Source organism: Perognathus longimembris, chromosome 2 (genome assembly GCF_023159225.1).
Source record: "Perognathus longimembris pacificus isolate PPM17 chromosome 2, ASM2315922v1, whole genome shotgun sequence".
NCBI classification, from domain to species: domain Eukaryota; kingdom Metazoa; phylum Chordata; class Mammalia; order Rodentia; family Heteromyidae; genus Perognathus; species Perognathus longimembris.
In genome coordinates, this window is record NC_063162.1 from 139828162 (window position 1) to 139847711 (window position 19550).

The following is a 19550-nucleotide window of genomic DNA, read 5'->3' on the forward strand; positions in this document are numbered from 1 at the left end:
AAGCCAGTCATGATCCCAAGGGGACTAGGAAACATCTGACACATAATATTTCAGACTGTATGAACACGCCAAATGAAATTTCCAGTTAACATGCTGGGAGGGAAAAGTGAACTCAAGCAACAGCAAAACCCTTCGTCAAATCTTTTTTTTTTTTCCAGTCCTGAGCCTTGAACTCAGGGCCTGAGCACTGTCCCTGGCTTCTTTTTGCATAAGGCTAGCACTCTACCACTTGAGCTACAGCACCACTTCTGGCCTTTTCTGCTTATGTGGTGCTGAAGAATCAAACCCAGGGCTTCATGCATGCAGGGCAAGCACTCTATGACTAGGCCACATTCCCAACCCCTCAAATCTTTTTTAATGACAAGGTAAAATTAAGGGCTGAAGTCACCCCTTTTCTACAATTGGCAACATTTTTTTTTTAATTTGAGAATGTTATCAGTGGTTGGGTATGATCCCCCTAAAAGACATGCTAGGAACTGAAGCTGCCACCCATATTACTGGTGTTTGGAGAAGAGGCCTTACATAGGTGATGAGAATCAAATGAAGCCATGAGGACGGTGGCATTAGCAGCTTTAACAGACAGACCTGAGCTGTCCACTCTATCCCCATCCTTGGAGCCCTGTGCTATGTTATAGTAGCATAAGGCCGTCACCACATCCTAGCAGGAGCTAGAACCATGATCTTGGACTCCTGGCCTCCAGAACCATGGGCTATGTTAACTAAATTATGCCATCTGTGGTATTCAGTTACAGAGACAGAAGGTGATAGAAGGCAATATAGCTACATGGTTTAGCCCTAGTACTTTGAGTTTCCCCCTCCATTTCCCCAAATTATTGTAAGTTCCTTTGACATATTTTTTTCTGGAAGCCAGAGTACCACATCTTATTTGCAATTTACTTGAGTTGGAACTGGCTACTTAAGTTTACGTTAACTGTGACTTGGCACATACATTTTAAAATTATTTTTATTACAATTTTTAAACATCCACATAAGCAGAGATAGTATGAAAAATTACAAATATGTCCCTTCCTAACTACCAAATCACTATGACCAATGCCATGTGCCATTCTCTCCCCCTACTCCAGTGAGTTATTTTGAAATGAAGGACAAACACCAAAGAAGGTAGATTTGGAAAATGAAGATACAATTGAGAAAATAAAATAAAAGGTGATTCTGTGTTTCTGCTTTTCAACAGGAAGTATGTATATGCAAATGTGTATACCTATATGTATTTTCTCTTTCCCAAACCCCAGCCCTACCTACTGGCTCTGGTCTGGAAGGCATAACTCACTAACACCAGTTAGCATGCCTAGTTCCCCAGTCTTGCTTCCTAAATACCTCAGAAATAGGCATATTTGGAATGTTCCAGGTTTGAGGCAGATCAAACACAAGGTGAGTCTGGGACATTTTAATGAGTCAGAACACAATGCCCAAATGGGACTTAGAGGACCAAATTTGGAACAATTTAGACTCAAGGGAATAAAAATGAATGAATTTTAAAATAACCCATTTAGAAACCCATAGATTTTTAGAGGAGAGGAAGGGAACAAAAGATAAAATTATAGAGAATGCTCTCCCAATATAATAATTCCAACATATCAATGGATGTTAAAAACACTGAGCGTTAGGAATTGATTACAGTCCAGCATGAGTCTTTGTGACTCCCAAGCAGCCATCTTGTCTCTTGTTCCATGTACCTTCTGAGTCTGCTGAGGGTCTCTGGCCTGAGATGAATTGCGTACAATGTAAGTCAGATGGATTTTGTTGACATTAAAGACTTATGGTAAAGATGGCCACTTGCACTTGGATTAGCTTTTTGTCTGTATGACAAAATGCCTGAGGAAAAAAACAATGAAAGGAGAATGATTTATTTTGGCTTATTATTACAAAAATTTCAGCCCATGATTAGTTGGATTTATTGTTCTGGGGCTTTTGTGTCACAGAACATCTTGGCAGAAACCATATGGTAAAGAATTGCTGTGTACCTTCTGGTGGCTAGGAAGCACAGATAGGAAGAGGTTAGGCATGCCCCCAGAAACCCATTTCTTCCATCAGACCCCCCCACTTTCCACAATTTCTACCAATAGTCCATTCCATTATGAGTCCATCGATTAGGACAGTGCCCTCACGAGCCAATCACTTCCCCCAAAGCCCCACTTCAGAACATTTCATTGGGAATCCAAAGCCTTTGACACAAGTCTTGGGCAGAGTTCAGTGTCTACATTACAGCAAGATCTAAAGTCTTTTCATACTCTGAAAAACACAGTTTCTGAAACATCTTATTTTCATAAATATGTCTTTCTTTTTCAACATTTCAAAGCTTAGTCATTTAATTCTAATTTTAAATTCAAATTAAAGAATGTAATTTAAATACAAATTTTAAAAAATTACCTCACCTGACACTAGTGGCTCATGCCTATAATTCTAGCCACTCAGGAGGCTGAACGATCTAGAGACTCCTGATTCCAAGCCAACCCAAGCAGAGATGTCCACAAGACTCCATTTCCACAATAACCAGACAAAAACAAGGCTGGAGGTATAGCACACGTGAAAGAAAGGAAAGAGGGAGGGAAGGAATGAAGGGAGGAATATCTACACATCCCAGGATGTGACAACAGCATTGAAAGAGCCTACTATCTAGTGTTACGAAAGTGTGCATCATATGAGAGCAACTGGCCAAGATAGAAGGTCACTGGTAGAGGATCATTTTCCCTCATGCTGAAGTCACTGCAGCGAAATGTGTTCTTTCCCCACTGACTTTACTCAAGTATTTCTCATGAATTTAACAGCACAGCTATTGCCAAGGGAATATTGTCCTCCATTCGTGTAAGAGGAAGCCACATTGGGTGCCATATTGAGACAAGTAGGCATTCAGACAGGAGCTAAAGTTTATATTAGTTGAATCAATTGCATAAAAACCATGCTTTTCATGGGAAGACTCTATAGGAGTTGAACTTGGGACTTGACAAAGCTAGTGTGCAGCTCTGCACCTGTGATTGAGGCCAGTCTATCTGGATATTGGGTCAACAAGACACTCGTTATCTAGAGTTATCTAGTTAGTCACTGGCCAGAGTTGGTTAACTTAGTATTTGTATTTCTGAAGCTCTCCAGGAGCCTGAATTGGATCTTAAGGAGCACCATTTACAACTGTAGTTTTAGGTACAGTCCCAGCGATCTTGCTGTTTTGTCATCATTCTTTAAAGTCTTTATTTCTGCACCTAAACACTGGGGGTCAGTATTTATTCATGAATGTTTCTTGAATTGACTGCTAATCTAGCTCTGGCTATTGACTTCAAGAGGTCATGCCAAGAGAGAGGCCTGGAATGTCTCCTCTGGTGGGATTTCTTTCTCTTGATTATGTAACTACGGAGCTCAGCCTGTGTAACCAGGAACATAAATAGTAACCTTATGTGTCCCCATGGGATTTTAGCCTGGGAAAGAAGCAGTTACTTTTGAATCTAAAATACAAGCCTGGAGAATTGTCTGATCGCTTCTGCCTGCATCAGTGCCTCAATACTTGGCTATTCAGGTCACTCCTGATTACTTAGGCACTCTAGGCTATATCTCTTGATACTTTTCAAACTCATCCCCCTCTCTATTGCTACTCCCCTTTAACTTTTTACCTCCTAAAGTACTTCAGCAGACTTGTAGCTGATGCTCATGCCTCCACTTGGACTCTTCCAGGCTCCTCCAGACAGGTGTCAAGGTGATGTCTCTGAAGTCCCAGAGTCTGGTGCAGACTCCCAGGGACTGGGCTAGCATCCTTTTGGGCTCTGCCTTTGCACTTGTAGTTCCTTTGGCTGCCTGGTTCTCCAACACCGACTCCACCTTGCCCTCCTCTTATTCCCTACCTCATGGATATTCATCTTTCAGGACCGAAAGGCACTCATGGAACCTAGCGACTCATTCCTGGAACCTCACTCTTTCATTTTTTGGAAGGAGAACTGTATTCATGTCCAGGAGCCATTCTCAACAAAGCCATGCAAATGTACCCTCCAGCATTCTCTGGATTTATTCCCCTTAAGCGATGTCTATTTTATAGCTATATTCTTCAAGATATTTCTTACCGCGCTGATCTTTGGCCGGTGTGAACTCCGGCTGTGGATCCTCTCGGCAACCTGTGGAAGCACGAGTGGGAAGTCTGCCCTTGGTGAGCAGGAAGGCAGAGGAGGCCTGTCAGCCAGACAGAGCCTTTCTCCACAGCAGCTGCTATAATAGCATGGTTATTTCAGGAGTCATCCCTTGTTTTCATGCAAATTATAGTTAAAGGTAGCAATCGAAATATGTTGAAAATAAATGGAAAAGATTCCCTACTCTCACCATCCTAAGAACTGTTTTTTTTCTCTCTCTATTTCACACAGATATGTTCATAATTTGCATGCCATATTGCATTCTTTTACCAATCACAAGCATTTCTCCGTGTTTTATAAGCTTCAAACAATCTAACTCTACATCTGTAAAGTTCTATCAACTGGACAGAACGTGCAAGTGCCCATAGGGTGAGGATTAGATGTTTTTTTTTTCTATAATTAGTCATGTCTACGTATTTAAGAATGATCAAATTAACAAACGAAAACTATTAGTAATCTTTCTAAATATGTAAAGCTATGTTGTATGATTGAAAGCCACTAATTCAAGAAAAAGCGATGGTAGTCTTCTCTGAAAAGAGTTCATATTTAGTAAACGACTAAACGTTGAATGTTATAGTGTGTGCCAGTGTGTGTTTATGCTCGGGCATGGGGATTCAAGCTGAAGAAATAGTATAGGTGACAGCTTTGAGGTGTAGAAGGCTGTCTGAGAACCAGATAACATAGGGAAGATGCTGCATTTGGGTCCCAACAACAAGAAGCTATATAACATAATAAGATCAGGTGTCTTGAACCCAATAATGAAGACAGACATGGCATGTGGTCAATTAGGGAAGTTTGCAGAAGCTAAATAGGGTCATGATGGGATGCATGAAGACCAGAAAAGTCTTCTATGCCAAGTATTTCCCCAGTACCCAAGTCCTTGTCCCTGAGGAGCTTCAGATATTTGAGAATACAGTCTCCCCTGGGCAACATATACATTCTTCTGTTGAGAAATATAATCCCTATGAGAACTGAGAGTCAAAATCTCAAAAGACATTGGGGGGGGGGGCTGATACTTCTAAATGCACCATTTCTGGGAATGATATCCCAATGGGAGGAAAATGAAGTTTCCCTGAAGCACTTACTTAAACTCTTGATTTAACCTTTATCTCTCAATTATAATGAATAAACTCCCATCATCCATTCTCTAGTGGAAAATTAAGCCAGGTCTCTAAAAGCCTGTTAGGTTCTCACAACCTTAGGAAGTGGACACTTTTCACTATCCTCATTCAAAAGCTGAGTGACAGACCCAAAGCCACAAAGCTAACGACGTTGCTGCAGGAGGTCTCAAATCCAGGCCAATCTATGTCCAGAGCTCATGTTCTGGACCACTCCTTAATACTGTTCGTTGTTAGTGAGGGATGGCTCAGTTGGTAAAGCACTAGCCAGTGAAAATAAGTGCCAGGTACCAAGTTTGAGTTCCAGTCAGGGACCTAAAGAAAGAAAAGAAAAAAGAAGTAAAACAAAATAAAACAAAAATATTAAAACCAAGACAAAGGCCACAGAGCTCCAGCCTGAAGGAAGCTGTGAACCTCACTGTCATTCGTTAGAAATAGTAGACACCAGCCACTAGCCTACACAGCAAAGGAATTAATACAAGAACATTGGGTGGCTGGCAGACTTTTGGGGATGGTTAGAGTACTGCATGTGGGAGGCTATTCGGCTGAGAACAAGTCTCAGATCACAGCCTGCAATTGCACCAAGAAGGACTCAACACCCCAGCCACTGGCCACGGACACTGCTGACAGTGCTAGGTACCAGACTCTTTCCCACTTGCCAGTACCCGGGAGGGGGGTGGGGGGGATTGCCCAAATGACCACACATCCTTGCATCCTCTGTGTGCTCTTGCCATGGGATTCTATCCTCCCCACCGATTCGGGACTCAGCCACTGGCCACCTTCTTTCTCTTTTCCTGTGTATGTATATTAGTTCAAGGCTGACCCCATTACTCAATGAACTGTGCTGAAATCAGCAGCTGTAGCGTGAGCCAGGGCAGGAAGTCTCCTCCACAGCAAGAAACACCTACTGCTCTTTAACAGCAGTCCTTTGTGTAGGGTTCCGCAGTGCCACATCCCCAGGCCTCTGACTGCAATTCATTTTTCTTTTCACCATTCCTGTGTAGAGTTAAAGGACAAGTTCCACGCGTGTGCAGGCTGCTGAGAGAGCTCAATTCCAGTTCATGAGCTGAAGAGCCTCCTGGGCCACATTAGGCCATGGAGGCCCTACTGTGCCTTCCAAAGAACCCTGTGCTGACAACGATCTCTGGTGGTGACCACTTCCTCCTCTTTCTCCTGCACTGGAATTAAATGTTGGCTCTGTGCAAGACTCATGCAGAGAGCTGGACCTCAGGAACTCCAAAACACACACCCTTTTCAGAAATTTGTAATTTCATCATTTCTTGATGGAACGACTCTTACCACAGAAAGGCACAAATTTTCCATTAGGATTTGTTTTGCTGCTTCCTTTTGCTGGGTATACTTTCTTTTCTCTCTTTCTCCTTCTTTCTCTCCCTCTCTCTGTCTCTCTTGCTTTTAAGTGTCTGTTTATTACATGAATCAAAACTGATTTTAAAGTAAATTTCTTATTAAATACACATGTCTCACCTTTCTTTCTAATTCTAATTTGTAGATTTGAGAATGGAGATATAGAATACTCTATGGCTTAGAGAAGCAAAATTAATTTTTTTAAAAAAATGTGGCCCATGAACCCTAATCTGGACTTTGAAGTCTGAAGATCTAGTATTACCCACTCTTTCTCTCCTACTTTTACAACAACCAGTCCTGGTGCAGAAAGCCAGGCACCTCACTGTCGAAACACAGGCTTCAAGGTGCAACTGATGGAACAGTTTCTTGTACAGCAAATAATTTGTAACAATTAAGAATTGTGACGTTAATGAAAAGCAATTAACCTGATGGCAAACTTTGCCATACATTTTCTTCCTGAGGTGAACACATCATGCAGGTATGAGCCTTAGATTTCAGATTAAAAAAAGAGAATGTGGAGCTATGATTGCATACAAAGTCATCCAACCTGGAAAATGCCAGAAGATAGAAGGAATGCAGCTTAGAGCCCCGGGGCAGAGGGAGGGAAGAGCTGAATGAAGGCTGGGGAGTATGGGGAAGACAAGAAAGTAGGTGGGGGGTGGTGTACCATCTCCAGGGGCTCGACCAAGTTGAGGCAGGCTCCAAGTTGGCTTTGGAGGAGGGAGTGTCAGGGCTGACATCTCCCCTTGGGCTGTTGACCTTGAACTTCTATAGATCGAAGTGAGCCTCAGCCTTGCCACTCTAGCCTTGCCCATTACAGAGTCCCAAGACAGGAAGAATGACTCCTCACTGCCTGGGAGACTTGACACCACAGCAGAGTTGCCAGAGGTGGTGGGAAAAGGATTTGGGCTAAAGAGGAAAAGGGTTTGGGGAGGACGGTGTGCCTATGTGTATCTTGCTACCAGTCAGAGTTCTGGAAAATGTATGGAGGAACTTTTGAGACATGAAAAATCAACCAAAGACATTTCAAGTTCTATTTGTAGGTCTAGATTTTGAGGAAGGGATTTTTGCCTTTAGAAGATCCAAATAGACTTTGCTCTTAAGGATATTCATTAAGGATACCTTCAATGAATACCTAATACCATCACAAGATCCTTCCCAGCCACTAAGAAAGTTTATTTTCCTTTGGCTGCCACAGATGTCAGAAACTCCTTTAATCAGAAACAAAAATCTTTATGAAAACATGAGAGGTAAAACTAGGCAGCAAACATCCCCAGGGAACAGAGCATTCGGAAGTTACTCCCTCCCAGTGGAAGGGTGGTCTACGAAGCAATGGGAAGAATTACTGGGGGTTGATTCCCTCTTGTTTTGACAGAGGAAAGGGATGCTGAAAAGGAGGGACTGCTGCTGAAGAAAGACCAAGAAAACAAGTCAGTGGCCAGTAGATTAAACCATGGGTTGGCCTTGTTTATCTTTAGTTGGGTGGAGAGGAGAGAACTGGCCAGTGTGAAGCTGGATGTAAAGATACCTTTGTCTCTCCGGGCTGTTGATGGTAGATAATCATATGCTTTCTTCCCTGGACATTTTGGTGTCTCCTTTGCAATGCTTTTTTAAAAAACAATGTTATTGGGGTAGCAGGCAGCAGAGGACAGAGAAGTGCAGAGACAGGAGGCCTGAAGAGCCCAAGTTCTGCCACCAACTAGCTGAATGACCACGGCCAGCGCCTTTACCTCTGCGATTTAAGGACTCAATGCAGTAACTCTAGGTCCAGTTTTTCTTCTTTGCAAATCAGAACATTGTGTGTGTGTGAGTGTGTGTGTGTGTGTATGTTGTTGTGCCAAGTCGCAAGACCACCAAGAAGACCACTGAGAATCAGACATTCCGAAATGCAATAGCAAGGCAAGACTTTATTTAAGCGAGCTGCAACTCGGGCCTCGTCCTACCCACCGACACAGCGGAGGTTAGGAGGCAGCCCCGAGCTGTGATTACACAGGGCTTATAAAGGCAAAAAACAAAGTTTCAACAATCAGGTGTTCAAGCAAGCAAAATTAGGATACAGGTACAAATCTGATTGGCTCAGGGTTCGATTCTAGGGGCGGTCAGAGTTAAGCATTCCCAGCGGTTAGAGTTCTAGACCGACTGGGCCCTAATGGGCTTGTCCTGGGTCTGCTCACAACAGGGCCTGCTTATCTCAGGTTTGCGTGGTAAAGTGGGGTTCGTGTGGTAAAATGTGGTTCACGTGGTAAAATGGGGCCTGACTTCAAAGTCTGGCACTTCAATGTCTGTGTCAATGTGTGTATGTGTGTGTGCGTGTGTGTATGTGTGTACACACGCACAGGCCTGCACTGTGCTGTGCTGATACTGGGACCTGAACTCAGGGTCTCACACTCTTACTTGCTTTTTTTTCCCATCCAAAATGGGTGCTGTACCACTTATGCCACGCCTCCATGTCTGGCTTTTGGGTGGTTAATTGGAGATGAGATCTTATGGGCTTTTCCGCCTGGGCTGGCTTTGAACTATTATCTTCAGAGGCTGAGGCCTCCTGAGTAGCTAGGATGACAGACACGAGCCCCCCACCTTATCCAGCTCGGAACACTCTAGTTGTAAGTGGAGGAACAGCCCCCAGAGCGCTGCCTACTCAGCCTCTCCTGTTCATCCAGCCTGTAGGGTGACTCATTGGAATCCCGTGGTGGTTGGGAACCTGTGTGGTAGATGCCATCCCCTCCATTTCCCCCAGCAGTAACTGCAGATTAGAGATCTGGCAGTCCTTGGTAGGGTGGAGACTAGGGGAGGGGCTGGGAGCCAGAGGAGGTTGATGCCAGCAGGCCTTGGGTTCTCCAAACAGTAGACAAGTTCTTTCTCAGCTGTGTGAGCTGCCAAAAGATATGGAAGCCCTGGGAATCTTTATGAAAAGTTCTCTGATTATGCACAGCTTTTATTTGTTGTTGCCTTTACCAATAATTGTATATGGCCCCTGTGCTCCTACTGTGTGTCACAGCTGGCTCAAGGGATCAGAATAAATGTACCTCCTATATTCACTTGCTAGAGTGTCACCTTTCCAGAGCCCACTGCCGACACACAGAGTGGAGAGAGAAATGTCTTCTAGTCCTGGACACACAGAGTGGAGAGAGAAATGTCTTCTAGTCCTGGACATACAGAGTGGAGAGAGAAATGTCTTCTAGTCCTGAGCCTGCTAAGGACTCCCCTCCCCTCACGGTGGAGCCTTAGAGATGTTGTTTCTATGTCAGGGAATCTTACCATGTCCCTGCTCCCTCCATTGACAATAAGCACTGAGTGAGCACCTACCCTTTGGGAAAATAGATGATTAATCACTAGAAGAAGTAAGAAGTGACATACAAAAATGAAACGCAACAAGACTGGTTCTTTCTTTGGTATTTGACTCTGGGACAAGTCACATCCAAAGCGATACTACACACTAGGCAGTGCAGCTCAAGCCCGGAAGCACCGGGCATGGAGAGGAGATGGTTGGTGTCGAGTTCAAGGATTCCTGCAAAGAGGTGGAAAAGAAAATCAAAATAGGAAAAACTCAATTAGACCAACAACCCTAATGGTAAATAATGGCAACACTGGGCATGATGTGGACCAGAACCAGATATGACAACTCTCCTCAGGGGAGGCAGCAGCAGTCAAGGGCGAGGACTGGGGCCTGGAGACTGAGGAGAGAAGGTCTCAAGGTCCACCATCAGCTGTCCTCAATTTGTCAACAGCAGACCTGATGTGGAGGTGGCAACTCCCATCTAGAGCTCCGCTCCAATTCATAAACCTAGGATTTCCTCCTTCATTGAAAAGCGAACTGGCTCTGAGGTAGTCATAAAGATACTCACATGCTCCTGCACATTTTAACTTGTCCCCATGTCCTTCTGGAACCTTCCATGTTAATGGAAGAAAATCAGAACATCCATCAGAGTACAGCTAATAACAAAAGTAATAGAAATGAGCATTTCTACAGAAATTATTCTGTGCAAGCCTTGCTTAGTTCTCTGATATACTCGTGTATGAAGTAGGCTCTTTTATGCTCGCTCTCTCTCTTTTTTATTTTGTCAGTCTCTCAGAGCCTGGGTGCTGTCCCTGACCTTTTCTTCTCAAGGTTAGCACTCTACCACTTTGAGCCACAGCTCCACTTCCAGTTTTTAGGTGGTTAATGGAAGATAAGAGTCTTATGGATTTTCCTGCCCACATCGGCTTTGAGCCTTGTTCCTCAGATCTCAGCCTCCTGAGTAGCTAGGATTCCAAGTGCGAGCCACTATGCTCCCTCTCCTTTTATGTGAGGAGACTGAGGCAAAGAGCAGTCAAGATCACACAGTTGCAAGTGGTAGAGTTTGGCTCCAAACCTGGGCAATATAGCTCTCCATCTCACATGCTCAATAGCATGCTTTGCTAGCTCTCACACAAATGATAATGGCACAGGTTCACTAACATATATGGGGACATGCTGAACAAAGCTCTTACAAAAGAGCCAAAGAAGCAGAGGTAGATGGGGTTGGCTCAGGCCACCTCAGAGTGTGGCAAGGTGACTATGAGGTTGTCATGGCCACTATACGTGTGCTTTGCCACCGCTGCTTCTCTTTTTCACTAAAAATTAGCAGCCACAAAGAAGCATGATCCCTTGCAACTTAAGAAAACAACAACAACAAAAAAGCCAGCAGCTATAGGAATCTGGAAATCATATCCCCTAACTCAAGGGACTAATGCATTGGTTTAAAGGGGTTGACATTAAAGCTGGTATGTGAGTTTACTGGGGCCATTGGCAGAGATGCTAGCAATTTATGGAATGCATTTTTGGAAAGGATTCAGGGCAGGAATTATTGTGTCTTACAAACCCAGAGTTGAGAACACAGCTCAAAGGGGTGAGCATTAAATATCACACATTCAGTATGCACAGTTTTTAAGGGAATTCATTTGCCTTCTTCCTTCGCTTTCTTTTCTTTTTTAGCTCTTACCCTAAGGATCAAATTCAGGCCATACCGGCTGTACCCAAATCATTTCCATCTGTTACCCAGGATGACCCAGAAGGCCTGGCCTTGAGCAGCAGCTCCCAGAGAGAGCTGTTTGTAAAGGGATCAAACTGTAATCATGTCAGCCTCGTTTCTGTTCAGCCTGGTTGCAGGTCCCACTCATATGGTCTCTGTGTTTTGTTTTTGTTAATAGGGAGGGAGAGCTTGGGGGGAAGGGAGGGAATGGGCTTCTTTTTTGCATTTTTTAATCCAGGTCCAGAACACAAAGCCACCCATTTCCCTCCCAAGCTCTCCCTCCCTATTATATAAGAATGTGCTTCTCGTGGCCTAGAAGCTTAAGGCAGATGGGCAAACTGAGGTGCAGAGGTTGACTGATGTGGTCTGGCTTGGCTTCTTTGTTTTGCAACAAGCAGAAAGACATAAATCTCTGTCCAGTGGAAAAGCTCTAGTGGCTAATGGAGTGTTCAATCAAAAGAACCCCAGGCTTCTTATTGTTGTTACCATTATTTATATTGTTGTCGTTACTGTTATTAAGAATCCCTTTGTGGTAATTCTGGAGAAGCTGCTTGGAACTGTCCTGCCTATGCCCACATTTTCACTGCTCCCCAAGTCACAGAGACCTGCTTAGTTCTCTGCTCACCTCCATGATGGACAGACATGAGCAGGCAGCTTGCCTACCTGCCCTAAGAGCGGCAGCCATCACTTCTGGGCTCCATGTTGGCCTTCCTTATCCATGATTTCCACGTCCACGGGTTCACCGAACCTTGGGTCTAATGAATTCAGAGGGAACGTTGTATTTAACACGCGCAGACGTTTCTCTTGTCATCACTCCCTGAACAATACAGCGCAGTATCTCCTTCCATGGCAGTTGTGTTGCATTATAAGCGATGTAGGAATAACTTGATGTACGAGGGAAGATGTCCATCGGTGACAGACGCATGTTTGGCCTTCTTATGGAAGGGATTTGAACAACCTCAGATTTTGGTGTCTGCAGCAGGTCTTTGGAACTGATGTGGATTCACCAAGACAGCAGTGATGAAATGGAAAGGGGATGTGAACTTGTGACAAGCAGCTCTGGGCACTGGCTGAGCCCGCAGAGAACACCAGTCTGTGCTGGGTAGTGCTCATGGGAGCAGCTACAGTCATACGGGACAGTGACTGGCTGTGTGTTTGATGAACATATCAATGTGGCCTATCTGACGGGGCTCAGAGAGTGGGTTCAATGAAGTATAAGACTTCTGTGCCAGCTGGGTGTGGTGTCACCATTGTCACCTCACTACCAAGTCTGGAAGCCACTGGAATGAAGGAAGCCAAATCACTATTGAGATCCCAGCTTCTCCGGCCCCGTGCCAGTGCCTCATATGAACTTTAGGCTTATGTGGTAGAACCACAGCTGGAACCCACCGCTGTCCTGGCTTCTTTTCACATGGAGAAGCAGCATTTGAGCTAGCATAGTTGCTCCTTGTGAGGCAGGGAGGTAGAAAAGCAAGGAGCTACAAAATGGGAGACAGAAATAGCTAGGAAGTCCCAGGCTGCAGGTAGAGCTTGTTTGTTTTCTTCTTGCCTCCAATCCTTTTCATGCATGCTTGCATGTGGACTCAGGTGTAACCAAGTCAGGAGGAAGCTTCCTGAGGAAGGACATCCTCATTTCACGGGCTCTAGACTGCCCGTCATAAATCTACAAGTAAACCCACTGGATGGTAAAAAAAAATAAATGCACTGGGACATGATAAATGATACAGGTCTCTAGGCATTCTTACAAGAGGATCACAAAGGCCCAATAGCTATGTGCATCTGACCCTAGAAGATAATATTTATTGCAAAAAAGAAGAAAGAAAATAACACTTATTGAGATGAACTCCAGGAAATGGAAACAAGAGGTTTTTAATTTTTTTTTTTTTTTTTTTTTTTTTTTTTTTTTGGCCAGTCCTGGGCCTTGGACTCAGGGCCTGAGCACTGTCCCTGGCTTCTTCCCGCTCAAGGCTAGCACTCTGCCACTTGAGCCACAGCGCCGCTTCTGGCCGTTTTCTGTATATGTGGTGCTGGGGAATCGAACCTAGGGCCTCGTGTATCCGAGGCAGGCACTCTTGCCACTAGGCTATATCCCCAGCCCCTTTAATTTTTTGTTGCTATTTTTTTCTTTTCTTTTCTTCTTTCATTGATCTGTCTTTGGGAAACAGCATTTCTCTGACGTCAAGGACAGAGAATGAGCTGCAAATAAAAGCATCAGCCTCCTCGACACTGATTCACGGATTGCCCCAGGAGCAGCCAAACAAACCTCTGTATAAGGTAGGGCTAGCTTGATTTGGGGTGTGTATAAATTAGGAAATGTGTAGCACTAAATGGGAAATTGCTGTCTTTGAGTAAGTATGAGATGACTATGATGCTGTTAGTTTGTGAGTAATGTTTTGCTGAACCCCAAATTCCTCACCTATAAAGTCGGACTAATCACATCCACTCAGGGTTATAGTCAGGGTTAGAGGAGATAATGCATAGGGGTTGAGTTCCTATTGGATGTGGAACACGAAAGACTAGGAACACGATTTTGATTGCTGTGAAAGTGTAGAGCCAAAGTGGTGTGACAGTTGAAGAGATCAGAGCATTTCCTGCGACCCAACACAGGGAAACATCAATGAAGTCTGGGAATTGAAAAGAATCTCCCATTTCAGATGTGATACGTTTCTAAATTAACCAACCAACAGTAAAAGCAATGCTTCAGGACGATTGTAAGAGTCCTAATATTGATGTACTCCAGACTGCTTGAAATAGTGAAACAATCCACAGAATTGCAAATATAAACAATTAGGGGAAGAAGAAAGAATGTATGAACCCAACTGCCAAGACCAGCAGGAGAAGCTATCCTTGCTTCAGCATGACACAAGCAGCTACTGGGAGCTACAAACAGAAGCAGCAGTGATCTGTGTCCTCTCCAGGAGGCTTTTGTGGAGCTGGAGACTAAATTGAATGGACACACAGAGATCACAATTGTGTCTGTGATGTCAGACTATCCTACAGGATACAGGCTAGCAGAGGAGAGGAACATGGCAGCAAGAGCAACAGCCATCCTGATGTTCCTCTTTCTCAAGCAAGTTATACTTATTAGGAAAGCTTGTGCAAACACTAATTTGTTCAAAGTATACCACTTGATGTTAAATTCCAATAGGATATATTTTTCTGATATGATATCCAGATCCCAGAGAACATTGTTTGGAGAAGAAAATTCTAGAAAGATGAATTGATGAAAAGAGAGTGGGGGCAGAGCTAGATGTGTTGGTACATGCCTATGATCTTGGCTGCTACTGAGGCAGCGTTAGGAGAATCATGGTTTGAGGTCAGCCAGGGCAAAATTAGCAGAAGGTTCTATTTGAAACACAAACAAGAACTTGGGACATGGCTCAAGTCATAAAGCAAAGCCTTGATACCAAACTTTAGGATCATGCAAAACAATGAAAAAAAATTGTTGGTTAGTGTTTTTGTTGCTCTTAGTTTTCTTGTACTTACTTATATAGCTGTTGGAAAGGAAGGTAAGAAAAAAGGTTTTCAGTTCAGAGTAGCTGTGGCCTAATGTTGTACCATTCGAAGAGAGAAATTGTTTTCTGAAGTGAATTTGTAGATCCAGGCAAAGTCTTCTTAGTATTTGAGTGTTCTACAAGTTGATGGTTCCAGACTTCTGGAATTTATGAGCCTGAAAGAAGTTTTTTTTTTTTTTAAGTTTGGGAATGTGGAGTCCAGGAAGAGGTTGACAGCATCTTCTTTTGCCAAATAAGAGCACTGAGAACATTCTATCATCCATTTAGTGTCATTAGTTTTTCACAAAGAAAGGGCTTCTCTCTCTCTCTCTCTCTCTCTCACACACACACACACACAGAGAGAGAAACAGGATGAGAACACAGCTAAGAATCAAACAACCTCCTCTTCAGAAAAGGGTAACAGGTAGATCTAACATGGTGGCTAACTCTAGCTAGATTTTGGTCAGCATTCATGTATTGTCATTCTGTGATGTTCTCAGGACTAAATTTTCAACCTCCCATGGGCTTAGGGGGCCATGATACTCATCCTCTGCAGTGAAATAAAGAGGAATGCATGACACCTCCCAGCTTGGCGTGCTCTTTGTCTTCCTCTCCCACATCTTGAAGATGACAGATCCTGGGATGGGAGATGCTCAAGTTCTAGAAGGACCAGCAGAACAGCCCTCATGTCCATGAACAGGATTGTAAGGTAAGCCCTTATTTCCTTAGGCATACATGCCTTTTGACGCTGCTTTTACAAATCAGTGAAAACTTTATCACAGACAAATTTAAGAACTCTTTTTTTTTTGGCCAGTCTTGGGCCTTGGACTCAGGGCCTGAGCACTGTCCCTGGCTTCTTTTTGCTCAAGGCTAGCACTCTGCCACTTGAGCCACAGCGCCCCTTCTGGCCTTTTCTATATATGTGGTGCTGAGGAATTGAACCCAGGGCTTCATGTATACAAGGCAAGCACTCTTGCCACTAGGCCATATTTCCAGCCCCAGAACTCTTTTTATACTACTTGGATTTTGAAAAGTTCTAATGGCAGAAGAGTCAAAGTTAGTGAATTCAGCTATTATGAACCATGACTGTGTTTACCTCTTGTAAAAAGGAATTTTTGGAGACCGGGTCTTGCTGTGCAGCTCAGGGTGGCTTTGAACTCCTGGCTTTGAACTCATCCTCCTTTCTCAATTGCCAACATATGAGGCTGGCTTTGAACTTGAGATCCTCTTGCCTCAGCTTCCTAGTGCTAGAGTTATAGGTATGTACCACCATGCCTGGCTACATATTTAATATTATAAGGTCCTTGGCATAAAGTCTAGTTGCTACTGGAACTTGGAAAGTGCTTTGTAGGGAATATCAAGAAATCGTATCTGTTACTTGATGAGAACAGTTGCTTCCATTTGATCTATACCAAACCATCTAGTTTGATGCTAGCCTTCCAGAAACTTGCTGCTTTTCTTTTGTTTTTTAAATGGGTTGGTTGATTTCCTAGTTCAAATGTAATACTTAATGAAAAATTGTCAAGTGATCTTTGGAATTTTTTTTAAGGCACTGGTGGTTCACGCCTGTAATCCTAGCTCCTCAGGAGGCTGAGAGCTAAGGATCATGGTTCAAAGCCAGCCTGGGCAGGAAAGTTTGTGAAACTCTTACCTCCAATTAACCACCCCCCCAAAAAACAGAAGTGGAGCTATGGCTCAAAGTGGTAGAGGACCAGCCTTGAGCAAAAATGCTCTGGGATAGCACCCAGATCCTGAGCTCAAGCCCCATGACCAACAAAAATAAATAAATAAAATAAAAGTGATCCCAGTATTATGAAGATCTGGTAGATAGAACCAGATATCAATGGTTTGGAAAATAGCTCCTAAGTTATACTGTGTGTGGGGAGGGGCGGGGGTGGAGACAGGATGATCAGGGTTCAAGGACAGCCTAGATAAAATTAGCAAGACACTATCTCAATACCAAAGTTCTAGGGGGCATGAATCAAGTGGCAGAACCCTTTCAAGGCCCTGGATTGAATCCCAAGTATCATTAAAAAGCAGGGAAAAAGAAAAAGATAGCAACACTTTTCATTTTTTGATCAAAGACTGTTACTCATTTTGATGACAGTAGGAACCACTAGTTATTTACCGGATAACCTCCAGAGACAGTACCATACCTTCACATAGTACAGATCCAATATTTCTTAATTGTCCTAGCCACTGATTGAATGACCCCTTCAATGTTGAAGACTTTGGGATGAAATTACAGCTGTTTTCACAATGCTACTTTTGGAGATAAGAATCAATGCGGTGAGGTGGCAAAAACACTCTGTGTGGAGTCTCTGGCTTTATTTTTTGCCCACTCTGTGTTGTTTGACAAATAATTCAACGGCTTAGGACTTTGGTTACTTCATGCTATGACAGCTATGTAGTATCCTAAGGGTCTTTTATTTTAGGATAAATGAGATAATGCATAGATAGTGTGATAGATAGTATGGTTATGTGTTGTTGATAGTTAAAGGGATAGTCTGAGAAAGTAACTTCAAGTGGAAATTTTCCAAACATATTTAGATTTAGGAAAGTGACTTGGATGAATTTTTCATAAGATAAGAAACTCTCATTAGTTGCATTAGTCTTAGAATTTCAGTTCAAAATGCAGTCACACTATTACATCTGATGGGATTCAGGAGATGAGTGACAATCTGACAAAAACCGTTAGAGTTTCTAGTCTTTACTATTTGCTAGCACAGGAATGCTATTGAGATGGAACGAGCAGGGGTGATGATTTAAAATGGAAAGTACCATGGCAGGCATCCGAAGTTGCTTTCCGATTAGTCTCTGATTAAAGAATGGAAAGTATTTTTCGCAATGAAAATTCTTGTCATGAGGCCAAACACCTTTTGTTGAAATAGCTTCTTGGGAGAGCGAGTTCTCTCTCTCTCTCTCTCTCTCTCTCTCTCTCTCTCTCTCTCTCTCTCTCTCTCTCTCCCTCTCTCTCTCCCTCTCTCCCTCCCTTACTTCCTTTTTCCTTCTTTTGTTTTGTGCCCTGGGGCTTTGACCCAGGACCTGAGCACTGTCCCTAGCTTCTATTTGCTCAAGGCTGGCTAGCACTCTACCACTTGAGCCACACAGCACCACTTCTGGCTTTTTCTGTTTTTGTGGTGCTGAGGAATCAAACCCAGGGCTTTGTGCATGGTAGGCAAGCACTATACCTACCACTAAGCCACATTCCCTTTATTTTCCTTCCCTTCCCTTCCTTTCCCTTTCCTTTCCTCAGAGATCAGGACTCGAACTCAGTACCTGATGCTTGCTTTTGCTAATTGGCTTGATGCTCTGTGACCGGAGCCAGGCCTTCAACCCAAGCGAGAACTGGAACTCATTTTTGTCTAGGCATTTCACCTCTTTGGGAACTAATATCCATTTCAGTAGGAATCTTTCTGAGATCTGGATTTCTAAGAATAAATGATTGAAAACTAGATTGCTATAGGGTTCAAGCATCCTGAATCAGTTATGTATCTAAGAGCCTTTATATTTGGCCTGTATATTAATTTACAAAGGTGTAAAATGTTGTATGTTTCCATAAAATATATTTATACATGTGATTACATGTTTAATTACAAGAGAGTCATTTGAGGACCATTTCTGCAAAAAATGTACTTGTATGTTTCATGTACAAGTGCTAACACATTTTTTGTATATGTCTACAAAGTAGGCTTATGTGTAGAAAATTTGGAAATAGAGAAAAGCATACAGAATAAAAATAAAAAGGTCTTATGATTGTACTTCATTTTTAAGCCTGTTTTAGGCCTTTGTCCTTAGGTATGTGCATATGCTTATAGACATGTTCTATATATTCTTGTATATAATGTATGTTATATATACTTATGTATACATTTATATGTTATATATATATGCAATATATGCAAGGCATACTTTCATTCTGCTCGTATTTACAAACTGATAGGAACATGTGGCATGAACATTCTCCTCCAGGATGATTGACAGTAGCCCTGCAGAATCTTCCCTCACAGTGAGTTGTGCTTTAATCTGTCCCAAGAATTCAGGAAGTCCCCGAAGGTACACAAAGGCCACATAGATGTGTAATAGCCTTCTTCAACTCCCATAAACTTATCCTTCTGCTGGTATGTTTTTCCAGCCCTTTCACACACTTCCTCTTTCACTGACACTCCTCTCTTCATCTCCACGTCCTCGTCCTAGCTGTGGTTTCACTGTTTCCTAAGAAGGGGGAGGGCAATCCTTTTCCTGATGGCTTGACTCCCTGTTCCTCCCCTACGCCCTCCATGCATTATTATATGTTATCCACAGAACAAGGCTATGCTGTGTTGCAAAGAATCCACAAACATAGAATACCAGCTTCATCTTAAGATATACATATGTGTATATATATATAATTTTTAAAAGAACCTATGATAATAAACATATATTCCAGTTTGACGAGCACCAGAGATGAGC